This window comes from Aotus nancymaae, unplaced genomic scaffold (assembly GCF_030222135.1).
Source record: "Aotus nancymaae isolate 86718 unplaced genomic scaffold, 86718_ANA_hifiasm-v0.15.2.pri h1tg000062l, whole genome shotgun sequence".
NCBI classification, from domain to species: domain Eukaryota; kingdom Metazoa; phylum Chordata; class Mammalia; order Primates; family Aotidae; genus Aotus; species Aotus nancymaae.
The window spans coordinates 38977320-38991924 of record NW_026988476.1 but is presented as its reverse complement, the minus strand read 5'-3'; the positions used below and the strand labels follow the sequence as shown (position 1 = coordinate 38991924).

At 40.0% G+C, this 14605-nt stretch overlaps 1 protein-coding gene across 3 annotated transcripts in view; it reads right to left on the bottom strand.

Moving 5' to 3' along the window:
- Window positions 1-1142: 1142 nt before the first annotated feature.
- Window positions 1143-14605, bottom strand: part of DTWD1 (DTW domain containing 1) — a 39601-nt gene continuing 26138 nt past the window's right edge. For all 3 annotated transcript variants that reach the window (XM_064365653.1, XM_064365654.1, XM_064365655.1), the window contains one exon: window positions 1143-1362. The gene's annotated coding sequence lies outside the window, so the exon portion shown is untranslated. The remainder of the gene's footprint in view (window positions 1363-14605) is intronic.

Here is a 14605-nt window from a genome sequence, read left to right as displayed (position 1 = left end):
TACAGACCAATCAGTGAATAAATAGACCAGCTCTACTTACTCAGAATGGGTTAGAGTGGGGTTGGGGACTAGAAGTACTATACTGTGAAGCTTCTCAAAAACATTAAGCTCGTCCTGAGTTCATCAGATAATTCAGCCATATACAAGAGCTGGCTAGAGGCCTTAAACAGCCAACCCAACCATGCTTTCTTAATAAGGTCAGATGCCCATTTTCAGAAGTCAGCTCCTGGCAGGCACTTACCTGATGGAGTTTTGGCGTGAAGGGGCATCTTTCTGCAGCCCACATCGCTGTCCCAGGTTCTCTTCTTAGTATGACAGACACTGCCTCACATCATACTTGCCCCAGCATAGCCTCAACTTCACCCCTTGTTATATACTGCGACTCACATTCTCTGTCTGGATGTGAGAAACCTTGCTACCTTTAGAGCATCATCCCCCAGGGGTTGAGAGGAATGGCCAAAGAAGTTTAGGAAGGTCTACACTTCTCCATTAATTCTGAGTACAGTCATATTTAGCTTACATTTTCAGATAAAATTTACATATAATGTATCACAGATGTCAAATATACAGTTAAATGTTTTGACGGTGTATACCAATGTAACCAGCTCCTCCAAAGAAGACAAAAAATAAAATTCCCCTTATGCCCCTTAGTAATCAATTCCTAATCTCAACCTTCTGAGGCAATCACTGTTTTAATTTTTCCTTATATTTTTGCCTGTTCTTGATTGCCTTAGAATAAAATCATATGATATGTCAAAAAGAAACAACAAAAACCCTCAAGCACTTTGTGCACAAGAGGCTAAAACCAAATGGTAAACTGGGTGTGGTTTTTTTTAACCACAAAGAGTGAGTGGAACCAATCTTCAGGGTCACTGATGACTTGGTAGCCTGTTCATTATCTTAGGGGGAGTGTTACAGGATTCCAGAAATGAAATGCTTCACTGGAACGTATTTCTTCTAATTAATTGGGGTACTACAGGACTATCCAGGTGCAAATTTTTCTGTTAGGTTTTCTTTTAAATACTAAGCCTCTGTTAGGGTTTCTATGTCTCAAGAAGTTCAAGTAGAATCCCTCTATTTTTTCATAAATCATTCCTTAAGAATTCAACAATCTCTATTGTGAATGAGTATAACACTGAGTAGCCAGTAAATTCCCCCAAATTTATTTTTATTTATTTTATTCTCATTATCAATAGTTCAGTGATTATCAGGGTCCACAATAACTTTGTCACTCACTTCCATTTTTATTTCCATGGCCTCCTCTGAGGAATCAAAAGTAAATATGTATATTTTGGGAGATTGTTGATGCATTGTTTGTGGAATCTTCTTGTGGACTAAATTGTCTTAGGTTGGTGTGTCATCCTGAAAAATAAATTAAATGTGTTTACAGTCTGGCATTTTTACAAAGCTGAGTGCTGGACATACTGTTGTTTAATTTTGTTTGATTTTAGTCTGAGCTTCTGATGTCAGAATATTCTGTCATAGATATAAAACATGCTCTGACTGACTACATACTACTTTATATCTCCATTCCAGCATTTTTGATACTACAGGACACATTTTTTTCTTCCCTTTTGGATGGTACTCAAGCATTTCAGCTTGGTGTAGGTAAATCCAGATGGGGCTCCTTGCAGAAAATATCTCTGTAATCAGCTATGGTGTTCTGGGCTGGGATCAAAGAAGTATGAAGCTATTAGGAAAGAAAGTTAAGAATAACAAAATTCTCTTCCTTTTAAAAGGTAGTACTTCAGAAAGTGAAGTTTAGTGAAAGTCACAGAGGATCAATATCAGAGGAGAACGGTGAAGTTATTCAACTAACCAAGGTAGGTTGGCAGCAAGCACCTTGGAAAGACTGTGGTCTTGAAAGGTTAGCCAAGTGAAAATGCCACCTCCATGAAGGCCTCTGAGCCAAACTATGCATCTGAAGTCTGTGTTCTCAATTATCTGCTCAAGACCTGTAGACTCCAGTTCTGTGAACAGATGCTGGAAATGTGTTCATGAGAAAGATGCAGACCTAGAACCAACTGGAGTGTCTACTTATAACACCTTCAAACAAGTGCCTTATCCCTCTGGCCCTAGAGATAAACAGTTCATGCTTCTCAGTGCATTGGTAATGTCATGTCCTACAACTACAAGAGTTTTAATGTCAAAATGTGGCAAAGGGGTGGGTGTAGGGAAACAGTCAGTTGTACTCCTCATCACTACTCTCAGGTCCAGTCTGCAGGAATATCTGCAGGAAGGGCTGCTCAGGATTTTCAGGCACATGGTGATAATAAAAAAGCTGACAACAACTTTTAGTTGGCTTTATTACTGTTTTCAAATTCTCTACGGAAAAGGCACCCTCTAATCGTCTATACCCAGAGCAGACTGCTCCCACAGATCTTCCTACTCTGTAGCCTCCCTTTGGGAAGTCACTGCTGGATTCTCACAGTGGGGGTACCCCAGAAAACTCAACCATCCTCTTTCACCAAAAATTCCTCTCACAGACCTGCTAATTTTGTCTGCTATTTGAGGAAAGCTGAGAAATATAATACATCAGGAACCAACAGATCTGGGTCCTAATCCTAGCATCATCACTGACTTTATTAGTTTGAACAGATTATTAATAATTATATGCCTCAAGCTTGTGGGGGAAGAGGAACACTTATACACTGTTGGTGAGGGCACAAATTAGTTCAGCCATTGTGGCATTGTGGAAGACAGTGTGGCAATTCCTCAAAGAACTAAAGCAGAACTACCATTTGACCCAGCAATCCCATTACTGGGTGTATACCCAAAGGAATATAAATTGTTCTACCATAAAGACACATGCATGCATGTGTTCATTGCAGCACTATTCACAATGGCAACCTAAATGCCCATCAATGATAGACTGGATAAAGAAAATGTGGTGAATATACACCATGGAATATTATACAGTCATAAAAAAAGAATGAGCTCATGTCCTTTGCAGAGACATGGATGGATCTGAAGGCTATTAGCCTTAGCAAACTAACATAGGAACAGAAAACCAAATATTGCATGTTCTCACTTACAATTCTCATCATCTAAATGATGAGAACACCTGGAAACATGGAGGAGAACAACATATACTGGCATCTATTGGTGGGAGAGGGTAGGAGGAGGGAGAGGATCAGAAAAAATAACTAATGGGAACTAGGCTTAATACCTTGGTAATGAAATAATCTGTGCAACAAACCCCCATGACACAAGTTTACCTATATAACAAACCTGCACTTGTACCCCTGAACTTAAAAGTTAAAAAAAATTATGTGCCTCAGTCTCCTCTTTTTAAAAGTTAGGTTGATTATATCTGCTCTGATTTTCCCAGAGGGTTGTTCTGTAACAACATGAAGATGCCTGAAGAAGAACTGGGCAGTAGGTAACAAGAGCTGAAAAGAAACTTTCCAGCCTTCCTACTCACAAGACACAGGCCTCTTCAGCTGGTTTCTGGGCCTCCTGTTCTCAGAGTAAAGAAATAACCTCTTACTAAAAGGTATATTCCACATTTCTGTACTAACTTTATAGTCCAGACATAGACTTACTGGTGTTTATAGTCTTTGTGAAGACTATAAACTGATATCTAGCTGAAGAGATAAACTCATGTTTTGAACCAACACAAGGCTGATACTTCGATTATCATAATCCTTATAGTTGTTTATTTTTATTGAAGTAATCATATATACAGAAAAGAATACAAATCATAAGCGTATATAGCTCAATTTTTTTTCACAACTTGAACACATTCATGTAACCAGCACCCAGATCAAGAAATAGAGCATGAGCAGCACCCCAGAAACCGCCCCCCTTGTGCCTCCTTTCAATCGTTCCACTCAAAGGTTACCACTATCCTGACTTCCACAGCCATAATTAGTTTTCCTAGTAGCCCTTTAACAGGATAGATATGCTACATCCATGCAGATGCTAATAACTCTTAAACTGCTATAGATCAGATATTCATTTTTTGTCAAATGTGCTTCCTGATGAATTAATAAAGAATGGGGGAAAAGTGGGTAGAGTACAGGGGCAGATGCAGTAGAAAGAACTGGAAATTATCTTCTCCATAAAATATTGCTGGTTAAGACTAGTGTGTCATTTCCAGCAGGCATATAATCTCATACTGTAATATTTTTGGAAAAGGAAGGGCTTAATTATATTAGAACTATTATGTTTCTTTTGCCTTGGATAAATTGCAAAATACAACTTATAGAAATTTTTTGAAGCGTTCTCTGTGGCCTACTTGATATTTGTCCATACTTGGTGAGAGTTTGATACATACGGTATAATACTGTCATCTTAGATTTTATTTTGAAGCCCCTTACCATGATATTCCCAATAGTACAGAATCCAAGTGCCAGATCTTGCCAAGGTCACCAATATATTTCCTGGGTAGTGATGGGGTTGGGAACAGGAGGCAGGGGTAGGGAAGGGCAGGGTCTATGCACCAACTGCCTCAGGGCAGAAAATCTTTCCTGTCCCCATATCAAATCCTCATCTGCATTCCATCGTCTGCTGGGCTGGCCACAGCTGTGGCTGTTTCCAAAATGAAGATGGAATCTAGCCACATTTGGATTTAGTATTTAGTCTAGAACTGCTGTTCCTTTGGATATTATTTTCAGAAGTACATTGCATAAGGGCTTAGTGTTTCTAACTAGCTCGTGAAAAAAATTTGCAAATCTCTTCTCCCCTAAATATAAAAGACTGATGTAAAAGTATTCTGTTTATTACATTTTCCTTTGGGGTAGCCTTATTCAAATGAAAAAAGAGACGATTGCTTGATCCAGCTATCTATCTAAAAATATTTTTTCTCTCCTAGAGCAGATACATTATATACCATAATAGTGACAACACAGCAGTGTATTTGACATAAGAATCTACAAAGTGAAAGACTGTTTGGTGACTTCTTGTTATATAAGCTGTTCGATTTAGATCAAACAACATTCTCTAAGAGCCTATACTGTACCAGGCACAATGTTAGATACATATGACAGAATGACAAAAAGACATTGACCTAGCTCACAAGGAGTTCACAGATCAGTGAGAAAACAAATGCAAAACCAAAAATAACCATATAACAATGGCTTATTATAATGAAAATACTATATACAACGTTTTATGGAAGAACAAGTTACTAACTCTCAATGAATGCATGGTCAGGGAAGACATCACAGAGGAGGTGTTCCAAAATGGGTTAGCTGACTTTGTGGACTGCTCCCTTCTGGAAGGCATGGGTTTACAGGGGAAAAAGAGGTCATTTATGATGATGGAGCCTGCTCCATTTCTGAACATACACATGAGCCACAGTGTGACAAGTTAAGGTGGAAAAGACTTTGAGGAGAACAGAGAAGAGAATCACACGTGACAAGCAGAAGGAATAAAAAATATAGAGACACAGAGGAATGACATGGCCTAGTGTTCTTCAGAAACTTAAAAGAAATGAAAATTGTCTAAACCAAAGGTGAAGGTTTAGCAGCTGGTGAGGCTAAAGTGTAAGTTTGGAATCAGATGATGGAGAGACTTCACCCTCTAAAATGTTTTAAGCAAAGGACCAACACAGTTACATTTTCAGTTTAAGTATTGACACTGGCATAGGAGCAGAAGCTCAATTAAAGGAGGATAGTAAAGAAGGCAAGAGGATGGATTAAAAAACAATGTTGTTTTCAGGCTTCAAATATACCAAGTCTTTAGTCTCATGTACACACTCATTCTCACCCTCACCCATTCTCTTGCTCACCTCTCTCTCTTTTATTTTAATCACTGCCTTTCTTCCATACCTCTCTATCCATTTCTTATATTTTATGTAATACTATAGAAATTTTAGGACAAATCCTTAAAGATATATGGCATGATCCCATAGCCAATATGCCCAAGCTCCAAAACCAACTTGTGAAAAAGTGAAAGGTTAATATGACTCATCGAAATACGATTTCATCTCGTTTTTTTGTTTGTTTGTTTGTTTTTTACGTTCAGGTACAAACTCTTAGTTTGCCATCATTTTAACTGAAAGATGAAAACAAAATACTTAATACCCTTTAAAAAGGAACCCTATTGCGTAGAGTACAAGATCTTCTTTCCCAATAATCTTAACCATATCTTAAATCTTGCTAACAAGTAATATACTTATAATTTAGTATATTCAAACCATAGCTGGTTAAAAGAAAATTTCAATAAACCATTCTTTGAAGTCCTAATATTTTTATGTTACTGAGTGACATAAATAAGAGTATCAAATGAGATAATATCACTATTCCCAGCAAAGTCTATTTCTAATTTAGAAGTTCATGTATAGATTGGCTTCTCCACTTAGCAAGAAAAATAATCAAAACAAAGAAATGGATTTTTTTAAGCTGAAGACATGACACTAATGGGCCTCAAGTACTTCAAGAATGCTGTAAAGATAGGAGTAAATTCACGTTTCTAACTTAAAAATATCATTTCTTAATACTTCTCCCAAATCCCATACAATTCACCTATAGGACTTCTTCTTTTTTTTTTTTTTTTTTTGGAAGGAAGGAGGGAGAGAGGGAGGGAAAGAGGAAATGAGGGAGGAAGAGAAAAAGAGAAGAAAGAGAGAAAGATAAAGGGGGAGAGAGAACAGGAGTCTTGCTCTATTGCCCAGGCTGAAATGCAATCTAAAAATAAGTATTAAAAACCTCTTTTATGCCAGTAATTGTGCTTAACAGCGAAGACAGGAAGGAATAAGGGAAGAAAATAACAAACAAGCAGCCAACCAATATTTCATTTAAACCTATGAAATGCTATGCAATTACTGAGCAGTGATTTACTTCCAATTATGTAGTCACTTTTGGAATAGGTGTGAGGTGGTAATGTATGTTTTGTGTATTTGAAGTGGAGAGTTCTATATATGTTTATTAAGTTTACTTGTTCCTGGTCTGAGTTCAAGTCCTGGATGTCCTTGTTAATTTTCTGTCTCGTTGATCTATAAAATCGTTAGCTCTTCTTGTTACATTGATCCTTTTGCCATTATGTAATGTCCTTCTTTGCCTCTTTTGCTCTTTGTTGCTTTAAAGTCTACTTTATCAGAGGCGAGAATTGCATCTCCTGCTTTTTGTTTATTTGTTTATTTCTACTCTCCGATTGGTTGATAAGTGTTCCTCCTTCTCTTTGTTTTGAGTCTTTGTGTATCGTTGCATGTGAAATGGGTCTGGATGCAGCATACCGATGGGTTTTGGCTTTTTATCCAATTAGAATATATATAAGTTTAATACTGGCATTTGACACTAGCTGGCTGTTTTGCCCATTAGTTAGTGTAAATTCCTCATTGTGTTAATGCTCTTTTCTTCTTGATATATTTTTGGAAAGGCTGATATTGGTTGTTCCTTTATATGTATAGTGCTTCTTTCAGAAGCTCTTGTAAAGCAGGCCTGGTGGTGGTGAAGTCTCTAAGTACTTGTTTGTTCACAAAAGATTTAATTTTTCCTTCGCTCATAAAGCTTAGTTTGGCTGGATAGGAAATTCTGGGTTGAAAGTTCTTTTCTTTAAGGATGTTAAATATTGGTCCCCACTCTTTTCTGGCTTGTAGGGTTTCTGCTGAGAGATCCGCTGTAAGTCTAATAGGTTTCCCTTTATGGGTAACCTGACCTTTCTCTCTGGCTGCCCTTAGTATTTTCTCCTTCGTTTCAACCCTAATAAATCTGGCAATTATGTGCCTTGGGATTGGTCTTCTTGAAGAATATCTTTGTGGTGTTCTCTGTATTACCTGGAGTTGAATATTACCCTGCCTTGCTAGGTTGGGAAAGTTTTCCTGAATGATATCCTGAAGAGTATTTTCCAACTTGGATTCATTCTCTTCGTCACATTCAGGTACACCTATCAAACGTAAATTAGGTCTTTTCACATAGTCCCATATTTCCTGGAGACTTTGCTCATTCCTTTTCATCCTTTTTTCTCCATCCTTGTCTTCTCGTTTCATTTCACTGAGCTGGTCCTCGACTTCTGATATCCTTTCTTCTGCTTGATCAATTCGACTGTTTAAACTTGTGCATGCTTCGCAAAGTTCTCGTGCTGTGTTTTTCAGCTCCATCAATTCACTTATATTCTTCTCTAAATTGTCCATTCTCGTTAACATTTCATCAAACCTTTTTTCAAGGTTCTTAGTTTCTTTGCATTGGGTTAGAACAAGTTCTTTTAATTTACAGAAGTTTCTTATCACCCACCTTTTGAAACCTGCTTCTGTTAATGGAACACACTCGTAATCTATTAAGACTTGTTCTGTTACTGATGAGGAATTGCAATCCCCTGTAGAGGGACAGGCATTCTGATTTTGAGTATTCTCTGCTTTTTTACGCTGGTTTCTTCCCTTCATTATATATTTATCCGTCTGTCATCTTTGTAATTACCGACTTTCTAACTAGGTCTCTGAGCAGATGTCCAACTTGTTGATTCCCAGTGCCGAAATCTGAGCAATCCACTGCGCCAGCCAAAATAGCGGTGTTAAGATTGATGGTGCTTTTCTGCCCGGGAATCTCCGGACTCTGCACCAAGAACTGGGGCGCTAAGGCGCCAGCAAAACTGCCATGCTAGCCACAAGAGTCGCCCTGGCGACCCGTGGGGCTCCTCTGCTGGGAATCTCCTAGTCCATGAGCAACAAATATTCGTCTGAAAGTGTGGCGTCCTCTTGTTCTCTGCACTTTCACTGGGAATTACGAGCCCGAGCTGCTAGTGATCAGCCATCTTGGATCTCTCTCCCCATCATGTCCTTTTGAAGGTGGGTTGCCACACCTACACATTACAGTTTCAGTTTGGTAGGTTTATCACGTGGGCACCACACTTACTACGTCCACCCATGTTGTGTAACCAGGATTCCAACCTCCTGTTGATCAGGGTCAAGTGATCTTGACTCCTTTTATTAGCTGCTGTTCCCTGGACACAAGGAACCTAAAGTATCCAGGTAGCTGCTGCAGCTTATTTTTTCAGTGAGATTTTTGATGTATCTCCTGGCAAAAGTGTGTCCCCTTAGGGGACCAAGACCTCTCACTGCAGAGTTCTGAGTTATGAAGAAGTGCAAAGTACCATATGGGCCATTAAAGGTGATGGTAAGGAGGGTAGGAACTTCTTCTTCCACCCTCTTTGCATCTATTCCTAGGAATAAATGGCTTCCAATATCCATCTGTTCATATTGAGGCATATGCTATATAAGGATAATTGATCCAATTATATTCTGTATCTTGGAGTACAGCATCCTATCCCTGTGGAATATTGCCTATGAACTGGTGTTCAGCTGTACCTTCAGCAGGCTCTAACAATATTCTATCAGACTGACAGATTCTGGTTGGTGAAAAAAATGATATTATTAGTGGATCCTGCGGATATGGGTCCACTCCTGCACTTGCTTTTCCATAAAATAGGTTTCCAATCTCATGTGATATAATGTGAGATCCCATGCTGATGAATATAATACTAAGTAAACTCAAATGGTGATACTGGCTGAGGCTCTACAAACAGGAAAAGCAAACTCATATCTGGAAATTGTGTCTATTTCTATGACCAAGAAATGTTGGTTCTTTCAGGATGAAGGGGCCCAATGTAACCAGCTTGATCATGAAGAATGGTATTATATCAGGGATGCAGAATTGTCTCTGTTCCTGGTAGGTTGGACATTCAGCAGCAGCAGGAGCTACGGCACCCTTGGTAAGTTGAAATTCAAGTTACTGAACCTATGCTTGGTCTTCATCCCTTCCTCAGTGGACACTCCATTCATGTGTCCACTGTGCCAGCACTGGGTGGCCAATAACTGAAGCAGGATGGATGATGTCAACTAGGCAAAGTGTTTAGTTTGCTTTATTGTTTAGTGATTCTTCAGCACTGAATGCTCTCGGGTGATCACTGCGCGTTGATACAGAGACCTTTACAGTTCATGCACATACCTGACACAAGTATATCCATTCACATGCTGTGCTTGATCTTCCAGTATTTATTCTTAAGGGCAAATACTAGTTTGGCTACTTGGACTATTAAATCCTAGATGAGCTTTATATGCAACCAAAGAAGCCCTCTTTCTATAGAGCATTAGTGGCACTTGGTCATTCAATTCTGTTATTCTTAAATCTACTATTTCCTTCATGCGTCTCAAATACCTGATATTTGCACTCACTGGCACATTCTCTTCCATGGGTAAATCTCATTTTACCACTAATAAAAGTTACCACCTTGAGCCATGGGTTTTATTTGTTCCATGTGCCACATGTGATGGGATCCTCAATGGCAGCTCAGATAACTCCTGCTAACAACTACCACAGGTTGAGTCCTCTAAAGAGAAATGCTGAGATGGAGTATGGGGTGTAAGATGTTTATTAGAAAGTGTCACCTGGCAGGGGAAGGGGAGAAAGCAGGATTGGGCAGAAGAAGAAATCAAGTTCCAAAAGAGGGAGCTCTGGGGCAGGTTTTGCCTGACAACAGTGTAATAAATGAGGCTGAAACAGCAAGACCTTACATCTCCACTAAGCTCAGCCCTGAGATCTAGGGCAAGGGTCACCTCAGGTGAAGTTTTTTCTATAGCTATTGCTGATGAAGGTGCTGATATCTGGAGGATTTCTGTTTTCCACACTCCCTGCAGCTAATAAGCAAGTCCTACTTGGAAGGGGGATCTTGGCAGCACATTTTCAGGTCTACCACAGTATCTAACCTATTTGCAAATACTGGCTCTACCTTCAAAATATATGCAGGATCTTGTCATTCTGTATCACTCTCCTATGATCACAACCCCCATCCAGGCAAATACTGTCTCTCAAATGGACTACGAAATAGCATTCCAATTGATCTTCCTATTTTCTTACTCTCTTGCAGTCTATTTTTCACAAAGAAGTCAAAATAATCCTTTAAAAATATAAGTCAAATCTTGTCACTCCTTTGCTTAAATCCTCTGATGGCTTCCTATCTCATCACTCAGAGTAAAACCTTAACACCATGTTTTTTTAAAAATTTTTATTTATACCATATATTTAATTTTTATTTCAGCAATTATTTAAAAATTTCTGGGATCTCTTTTTTATTGTTAACCTTTTTCACACTCTCCTATTCTTGTTTTGTGAATACGATATACTCTCTCTTATTTTAAAGATAGTTAGTTGTTTTTTTGTTGCCATTATTCTTCTCTATTTCCTTTGGATTTTCTCCCCTCCTTTTCCCCTTTTTTATTTGAAGGATTCACCAAGTGTCTAGTGATGTCTGGCTCTTATATATGGGTGGTAATTTTTGGCTGGTGGCCTTCAATGTAGGGTCAATATGTGTTTGGCTAAACTTTTCACTAGGGTCTTTTTTTTTTTTTTTTTTGAGATGGAGTCTCACTCTGTAGCCCAAGCTGGAGTGTAGTGGCACGATCTCGGCTCACTGCAACCTCCGCCTCCCAGGTCCTGGTTCAAGCAATTCTCCTACCTTGGCCTCCCAAGTATCTGATATTACAGGCACGAGCCACCATGCTCAGCTAATTTTTGTATTTTTTTTTTTTTTTTTTTGCAGAGACAGGGTTTCATCATGTTGGCCAGTCTGGTCTTGAACTCCTGACTTTGTGATCCAACCACATCAGCCTCTCAAAATGCTGGGATTACAGGTGTGAGCCACCGCGCCTGGCCTCACTAGGGTCTTTTAACTGTCAGTATTTGGAGATAAAAATTTTCTCTAATTAATGCTTCCAGTAACATGGAAGACAAAAAGTATACCTAATGCATTCATGGCATTTGGTAGTATTTTGAGGCTCTTAGGTACCTTACCTATTATACTTAATAACAGTTTATTTTTTCAAAATATGAAACATAAGAAACAGAAAAGCTCAAAATTAAAGCAAGTGGAACTGAAATGAAATATATAACCTAGGATATGCAGAACTAGAAAATAAAATTGTTTCTTATCAAATAAAATGTGATAATCAAACACAGCCTAATACAAAGACCAAATCAAGGAGCTGCCATTAATATGGCCTCAAAGAAAAGATCAAATAAAAGGTGTAGCCATGTACCCTTTTTAAGACTTCTGAAGGGATTTAGGGGGACTTTCAGGATGAACCAAAGGACTCCTAGAAAGATTAGAGGAATGAGAACCTTGATATGCTTAATATATAAATGTTTCTACAAACGGAGTCATGAACACTTTGAGAATCTTGGGCTGACCTAGTTAGTCACTACTTCTCTAAATCTCTTCTACTGTAGCCTTCCAGACCTTTATTACCCCAGTAATTCCCACGTTGGGGTAAACCTTAATTTCTTTATTAAACTTCTTTATTCATGTAACGCTTGTAACAGTGCTGCTTTTCTAAATAAACCCAGACTAAAACATCTGACTGGCCTAGAAGAGAGCCTAAAGGAAATATATCCACTACTTTATTAAAGGTACAATCCAGACTGGTAAGAGTGAGGAAGAAAGGAAGTGAAGCTAGCAATAATGGGAAGCAAATGAAAACTGCCAAATTACTGTATAGCACTTGCTGCTGTTTCATGAAAAGCCATGAAGAGACACTGCTAGTCATGTGACAAGTATACTTGTATAGCCATATAGTACACTTCTGGACAGGCAGGATGAAAAACAGTGTCTCTATACAGTCCATCAGAAGAAGAGCAATTTATCTGGCACTTCTTCTAGTGCACTGTAGTCCACAGTTCTTCTAGTCCATTGAAGTTTTCAGACAGTTAACTTCACAAACCTACCAGAGTACATCACCTAGCCCTTTTAAGTCATTGTGGCATGGATTTTTTAAAGTCCAGAAGTGTTGGTATAAGCCAGAGATTCTGAACATATGGCTAGTTGATCTCAAGCAGAGGAATCATACAAGCCTGCTGGTAATCTGTTACTATGTGAGGGGATACTTAAGGCAAAGCAAGTGGTCAAGAGCCAAGAAACACAAGACTGAGATTCTTCTAAGGTACTTGAAGAAGCTGTATCTGATAATGCATCCAAAAATGAGATCTCTATAGCCACAATAATGCCACAATAAATAGCTATAAAACTTTGGTGGCATAATAGACGTTCCTTGCTCATATATTTGGAATCAGGTAGGTGTCAGTTAGATGACTCTTCTGATCTTGGCTGGAATCCTTCACATATCTTGGGTTTGGTTGGCCATCAGCCAATCTAGACAGGATTCAGTAAGGGTGACCAGGGAAACCTTGCTCTGTTCCATGGATGTCTCATCCTCCAGCAGGCTAACTCAGCCAAGCATATTCTATGTCAACAGCAGAAACACAGAGTAAGTAAAAATGCACTAAATCTCTGGATGTCTATGACCCAGAATCACAGTAGGGGGAATAATTCAAAGGAACCTGAAAAATGACCATGATTACAGGGAAGAATAAAGAATTAAGGCCATTATTAAATCTATCAAACCAAAGAAAAACAAGTATAGTCAGTTCATTGTTCTAAGAGGCATTATTATCTTCTTTTGAAAAGAACCTGAGATTTTATCTAGCCTTAGCTGTAAATTAGGCTCTTATGAACTACGTGGGTCATCTTTCTTGTGCCAGCTGAAAGATGGGGGCAAATGAGTGACAGAATTATTCTCTGTCTCTCACTTTTTTTTTTCTTTTCCCTCTGAACTGTTACATTTAGTTGGTTTGTAAAGCCAGTTAAATGCAATAGATTTTGGCTCAGGCAAGTCCAAATATAGCCCAGAGAAATTCAACTTTGGCCCTGCTTAAATCAATTCAAGCCTTCCTCTATTTCCAGGGCCAAGTTCTAAACATAAAAAACAATAACAGCTTCACGGCAGATGGCCAATTAGAAGGAACTCGGGATTGCAGCTCCGAGAGAAAGCGCAGAGGGTGAGTGGACGCCGCATTTCCAGACGGATTTTTACTGCCCACAGACCAGAAGATTCACAGGAGGAGGAGCCTCACGGGTCGCCAGCACTGCTGGTCTGACCGGCGCGGCCGCTCGGCCTACGTCCTGGGGCGGGGGGCAGTGGCTCCTTGAGCAGAGTGAGAGAGACTGAGTCCCCTCTGAGCCAGCAAGGGGAGCTGAAGCAGGAAGTCAAGCTAGGAGATTCCCGGGCAAGGGCGCACCACGAATCTTAGAGCCGCTGCTTCGGCTGACGCAGCGGCTCATAGGGCAGCAGATTTTTACTGCCCACGGACCAGGAGATTCACAGACGGAGGAGCTCCACGGGTTGCCAGTACCGCTGGTTGGACCGGCGCGGCCGCTTGGCCAACACCTGGGGCAGGGGGCAGCAGCTCCTTGTGCAGAGTGAGCGAGACTGGGTCCCCTCTGGGCCAGCAAGGGGAGCTGAGGCAGGGAGTCAAGCCAAGAGATTCCCGGGCAAAGAGAGCGAAGCATGGCTGAACCTGGGATGGTCCAGCTCTGTGGGGGAGTGGCGTCCCCCACCGGGAAACACCCTGCAGTTCCCAGGGCAATTTGCCGTAACCAAGGTAACCCGCCACTACAAAGACTCCGTCACTACAGGGGCGGGCCAACATAGCGGAAGCAGTTCTAACTACACCCATATAAACAGGACTGCAGGGAAGTTCACATGGAAGCTGGGCGGAGCCCACAGCAGCTCAGCGAAGCCTCTCCAGGCTGAGTGTGACCAGGCTGCCACTTTGTGGGCAGGGAAAACGGTAGCAAGACAGCGGGAAATCATAAAGCCCTAACTCCCTGGGAC